Source organism: Scylla paramamosain, chromosome 27 (assembly GCF_035594125.1).
Source record: "Scylla paramamosain isolate STU-SP2022 chromosome 27, ASM3559412v1, whole genome shotgun sequence".
NCBI classification, from domain to species: domain Eukaryota; kingdom Metazoa; phylum Arthropoda; class Malacostraca; order Decapoda; family Portunidae; genus Scylla; species Scylla paramamosain.
In genome coordinates, this window is record NC_087177.1 from 18,938,970 (window position 1) to 18,944,856 (window position 5,887).

The 5,887-nt window shown below is 50.8% G+C and overlaps 1 non-coding gene across 1 annotated transcript; it reads right to left on the minus strand.

The window, feature by feature from the left end:
- Positions 1-4,814: 4,814 nt before the first annotated feature.
- On the minus strand, positions 4,815-4,974 carry LOC135114566 (5.8S ribosomal RNA). The gene has a single exon (XR_010275539.1). It is a non-coding gene; the product is annotated as a 5.8S ribosomal RNA (ribosomal RNA).
- Between the last annotated feature and the right edge of the window lie 913 nt (positions 4,975-5,887).

Consider the following 5,887-nt stretch of genomic DNA (forward strand, 5'->3'; position numbering starts at 1 on the left):
CCAGGCGCAATTTGAATTGTTGTTTTATTATTAGAAAGGACGACTGACTATTTTTTTTTTTTAACGTGATATATTTTATGTTAAAATGGCAAGGGAAACAAGGTCCTTATCGGGGGGAAACAGGAGCGTCCGCCCCCCAACCGAGCAAGCCAAGCCCAACACAGCCACAGCCATAGCCACGGACGCCGCCCACGCACCCAAAAACCCGGGCCAAACCACGCACAGGTTCGGGGCCAGACTATGCAGAGCCTGCACCATCAGGATGTGAAAGATGAGTGAAGGACAGTCAGAGTAAAAAGTGTTTTTTGTGCTTTTATTGGTTCAAAGAAGGACAGAGGAAGAAGTATATCCGTACAGCGGAGGGACCTACAGTTTTACGTGGGTTCCGAACCACAGATAGTAGTAGAGTGATTTGGTGATGGCTGGGATCTTTATTGCATGATGTAATGTGATGGGTGAAAAAGCGGAGTCTTTCCTTTCTGCTCGTGTCCTGTGACTCGTCCTGCAAGAAGGCCGACCTGCTAAGAAAAGAGAAAAATAAAAAATGTCGTGGTGTTATGTGCATGGTGGGGATGAAGATGGTTTGTGATAATGATTGACGTGATGGTAGGATGTGCATTGACAGAGGCTCGAAAGGCTCCCTCACCGCAGCGAGGGGTCAAATCTATCACCATCTGTTTGCACGCGGGAAGTCGCCCGTGGTGGGGGTGAATCGGGATTCCTTCATGGATGCTTCCAGGGCCCCACCCCACCATCTCTTGACTACCTTGCTACCCAGCTCTAGCCGCACCAAGCTACCTCTGTGGGGGGGGTGAAGTGGCTTCCACTGAATAGTGTGGTTGCCGTCCCCACCATCAGTGCTGGCCGCTCCATAACTGTCACGGGGGGAACCACTACTGGAACGTCATGCCAACGGCCGGGGGCCCCATTGCCGTGACGTCAGTGGGAGAAGTGCGGTTCGTGCTATCCTCTTTCATCTGAAAGTGGTCCGGTGTCCCCTTGAGAACCTAGGCTGCAAGACGGAAAATTAATGCATAAAAAAAACAAAAATATGAATAAAAAACCATAAGACAAAATATATAAAAAAAAAACACTAGGTGTTGGCACGCGAGCCCACTCCTTCGGTCAGAGGCATGGAATGTTAATGGCGGTGTGTTTTGTCGCATCCCTTTCCCGGGAGCGGTCCGGTGCCTCCTTGGGACCTAGGCTGCGAGACAGAAAGATAATGCATAAAAAACAAAAAATGAATACAAAGCCATAACACAAAAAATATGAAAAAACCACTAGGTGTAGGCACACGGGCTCGCCCCACGTCAACGAGAGTGCGACGATGATCCCACTCAGACACCTTGAGTGGTAGAGAAGATTAGAGAAAAGAGAGAGAGAGAGAGAGAGAGAGAGAGAGAGAGAGAGAGAGAGAGAGAGAGAGAGAGAGAGAGAGAGAGAGAGAGACAGTGAAAGAGAGAGAGTGAAGGAGTCCGTTATTTAGAAAATGGGGTCAGGAGGCACAGTGGGAGGGTCAAGGAGGTTGCAGTGGGGGAGGTGACGGAAAGCTGGGGGAAGGTTGGTTATGAAATTGTATGTGTTTGTGTGTCTGTCAGAGAAGGAGGTTAGCTGTTTGTCGAGTCTGTTGTAGTGTGTTATGTTAAGAAGAGGGATGTTGGACTCCTTATGAGTAGAGAGGGAGGACCGAAAATCGAACCATTTCGTTCCAAGGGCGAAACGAATTGCTCGATTCTGGACCCTCTGAAGTTTTGAGAGGTTAGTGGGAGCAGAAAGAGAGAGTGCAAGAGGGCAATAGGTTAAAAGGGGGAGAATAAAAGCTTTGAAGAGGTGTAGTTTTGTTTTCGTGTTGCTGTCGCGAAATCTTTCGAGGTTGCTCAAGGCCACAGCGGCTAAAGCAGCTTTTTGGTTTATATGTATGTTGAATTTGAGGTTCTTGTCGATGGTGAGGCCAAGCACTTTGTTGTTGTTACTGATGGGGATTAAGGGGGGGTGTGGAACAATGTTGTTCAATGAGATTTGGCGAGGCTGACTTTTTTTTATGTTAAAGTAGGTGACTTTTGATTTTTCGGGATGGGAGAGGATTCGCCATTTCATCTCCCATAGGCTAGTCGCCGTCAGTTCCCGTTGAATTTTGTCTGTGAGGAGATCTAACGACCTGGCTCGAGCCAATTGCGTTACATCGTCCGCGTATTAAATGGTTAATGAATCATTATGAACTGGAGGGGGCATGTCAGCTGTATACATTTTGAAAAGGGTGGGGGAGAGTACAGAGCCTTGTGGGATTCCAGCCTGAGGGGAAAAGGATGTTGAAAAGGTGCCCTGATGACAGATTCTTGTCTGTCTCTCTACCAGAAAACTACATAGTATGCGTTGCGTTAGGGGGGGTAGGTTGAAGTTGTTGCAAATTCTGTGTTTTAAGCCTGCGTGCCAAACAGTGTCAAAAGCTTTTTTGACATCTTTTGTCACAAGGGCTGCTCTGAAATAGGGCTTATTGAAATTTAAGTATGCAACTATGCTGTTTAGAGCGTCCTCGGTTGAGGCGTTCCTCCGGAAGCCGAACTGCTGTGGTGCCAGCAGCTCGTTACCTTCGAGGAACGCTCTCAATCTTAAATTGATGAGGCGTTCAAAGGTTTTTCCAAGAATTTCAAGGAGGCTAATGGGGCGATAGTTTTCTGGTAAGTGGGAGTTTTTACCGGGCTTAGCAATGAGGGTGATGTTTGAAAATTTTGAATGCCTTGGGAAAGTATCCAGAGGCAAGGCAGGCGTTGAAAATCTCCGTCAGGCTGGATATAGTTTCTTGGGGAAGGTTCCGCACCATGGGCCAGGTGACTCCTGAGGGGCCAGGGGCTCGCCGCGGAGTATGCCTGAGCAACCTGGCGACATCCTCCTCCTCAATAGGTGTGGTGAGAGGGTGTTGCGGGTTGAGGCGTATTTTTTGTATAGTGTTATGTGGAATCGTGTTTGCTAGGTGGTGGCGTGCACGATCGATGATGTTGTTTATGTGGGCAATACTGGGCTCGTGGAGTGGGAGAGGGTGTGGTTGGAAAGTATTGTGCCAGTGTGTCTTGAAGATGCTGGTGACTTGTTCTGGGTTTGTGATGCGATCACCGTTCACTAGGAGGTACTCGAATCTTTCCCGCTGGCATCCCCTCAGCCTGTACACCATGTGCCAGAACTGTGTAGGATTAGTGCAGCGGGCTCTGTCCATATGGGAGACTAGATTCCTCCAGTGAGCGCTGTGATCTTCCTGTAGGCTATTTGTTATGTGTGTACGAAGGGTGCAAAGGTCTCTGTAGATAGGTGTGTGGTTGTGCTTGTTTTTTAAAAAGCGTGTTCTGTAGCATCCTAGCAGCCTTTGTGTTCTAATGGAAGGTCGGAAGTCTATATGAATTATATGTTGTTTTGTTGGTATGTGTCTGTTGGCTGATGTCAGAATATTGTTGTGTAACGTCTCTAAGGCACTGTTTATGTCTGTGTAGGGTTGGCCTTCGAGCTGTGTTGGTCGGTGTAAGTCTGTGAGTGTTTTCTTGAAGCTCTGCCAGTCGGCGGAGCGGTAGTCGGAGACAGGTGGGGATGGGGTGGATATGGGATTGGAGGATATTTTGAGGATTAGGGGAACGTGGTGAGAACCACAGAGTGGTCCATGGGAGATATAGTGGTGGAAAAGTAGGGATTGCCGATTGGAGAGGATGAGATCTGGCCTGCCATTCCCATTGTGCGTAAAGCATGTGGGGAAGTCAGGTCCAAGGAAACGGAGGCGTTTCAGTTGTTCCGAAACGCAACACCCCTGGCGCAGGGTTACGACGCCAGGTTATGCGCTGGGCTCATCCCGTTTCAGTCGCCCTTACTAAGGGAATCCCTGTTGGTTTCTTTTCCTTCGCTTATTAATATGCTTAAATTTAGCGGGTACTCTCCCCTAACACGAGGTCGACATTGGAAAAAAATTAATTTTCCTCCTGCCTTGCTGACCACTTCAGTAAGGACTATTATTGACCAAGAGGTTTGGTTTCTCGCTCCTCAGCATCATCTCATTGCGAGCCGCGGTATTTTTCAACCGACCCGGTCGCGTCCATGGAGAGAGGAGGGAATGTGACGCACGCACGCCCCTTTGTGCGTCTCCCTCCTCCTCCAGCCCATCAAGATGCTGCGGCAGAGCCTCCACCCTCGATTAGGGTGGGGAGCCGAGACCTCAAGGCATGGACGGCGTGCGTGGCTGCTGCTGCTGGCGGCGTTCCGTCCGAGCGAGGCAGAATTGCTACTACAACGCAGCTGGAGTGGTGGTTTGTTTGTTTGTTTGTTTGTTGGTTGGTTTGCCTGTGGGAGTTTAGTGTAGCAAGTAGTCTGGCGTTGTTCGTTACGTGCCACAGGGCACTGACCCCACTGGCCCAGACGCGTCACACACTTCTCCACTTTAATTATATAACAATAATCTTGCCCTCTTTCCTTCACCACCATCTCCACTGGTGTACAGTAGATATCTTTATAGCCTCACTGCACTTGGAACCGCTGCTGGTGCAGCAGCCTGCACTGGTCCTTGCATGGGCTGCCCCAGACACACAGTACTACTACTCTCGTGCGCTTTGACAGCCCGTCTTAAGGGAACGCCCCAAGCAGCCTCTCTGCTTTTATTCAGGGTGAAACTCCCCAAGGCGGTCACTGCCAAGCACGCGGGCCAAGGGCGGGAGAGCAACAACCGTCTCCCGCCGCCGCCGCCGCTTAGGAGCCCACCGACACGGCATAGGGTGCGGTGGTAAGCGGACAGCGTGCCTCACGTGACATGACAATGCCGATGTATTGGAATTGATATCCGACCCTCGTGTAGGAGTGGCGGCAGCACATGAGAGTGCCGCCGCCGCAATGTGCGTTCGACTTGTCGATGTATCTGGTATTCTTGTGATTCACATACCGACACGCAGCTTGCTGCGGTCTTCATCGACCCACGAGCCGAGTGATCCACCGTTAAGAGTTGTACATTTCCATTGCTGGAATTTTAGCCGATGCTCTGCCGGCTTTCAAGACTTCCGCCGTCTCTGCCTCAGGAGACGATAGTGGGAAGACGTAGTGTACAGGTTTAAAAACAACAACAAGAGCTTGTTGTCTTGTTGTTGGACAACACAGGTAGTGTGCAGGTTTGAGATTACCCACCACGGACGAGTGGTGCCTCCCTCCCGCAGCACGGGGGGCGATCGGGGTTATAAGTAGAAGAGAAGTGGGCCTCGCGGCGGGGCCCACCACCGACTTCTCCTCCGACCGTCATCGTCGCCGTTATCGGAATTAACCAGCGGGCTCACCTAGCCACTACTACGGCGACGACGGAGGCACCAAACGGCGGGGACGAGTGGTGCCTCCCTCCCGCAGCACGGGGGGCGATCGGGGTTATTAGTAGAAGAGGAGTGGGCCTCGCGGCGTGGCCCACCACCAACTTCTCCTCCGACCGTCATCGTCGCCATTATCGGAATTAACCAGCGGGCTCACCTAGTCACTACTACGGCGACGACGGAGGCACCAAACGCCGTGGTTTCCCGTGGGCGTGTGTGTAAGTAACAGTTGGTCTACCCCACGCTCCGGCACAGAACGCGGGGAGAAGAAGAAGAAAAAGAAAGGTTTCCCTCTCTCTTTCCTTTTATCTTTTTTGGGCGGGCAGGGCACCACCTTTTGCCCTGCCAACGGGTCAACGGCTCGCTGCTTTAGGAAAGCGAGCGAACCGCGACCACCCATAATAATTGACAAGCTCTCTTTTGTGTGTGGTTCGCCTTCAAAACCAACAACACGTTAATGATCCTTCCGCAGGTTCACCTACGGAAACCTTGTTACGACTTTTACTTCCTCTAAATGATCAAGTTTGGACATCTTTCCGTCAGCTCGAGGCGCCGAAAGAGCC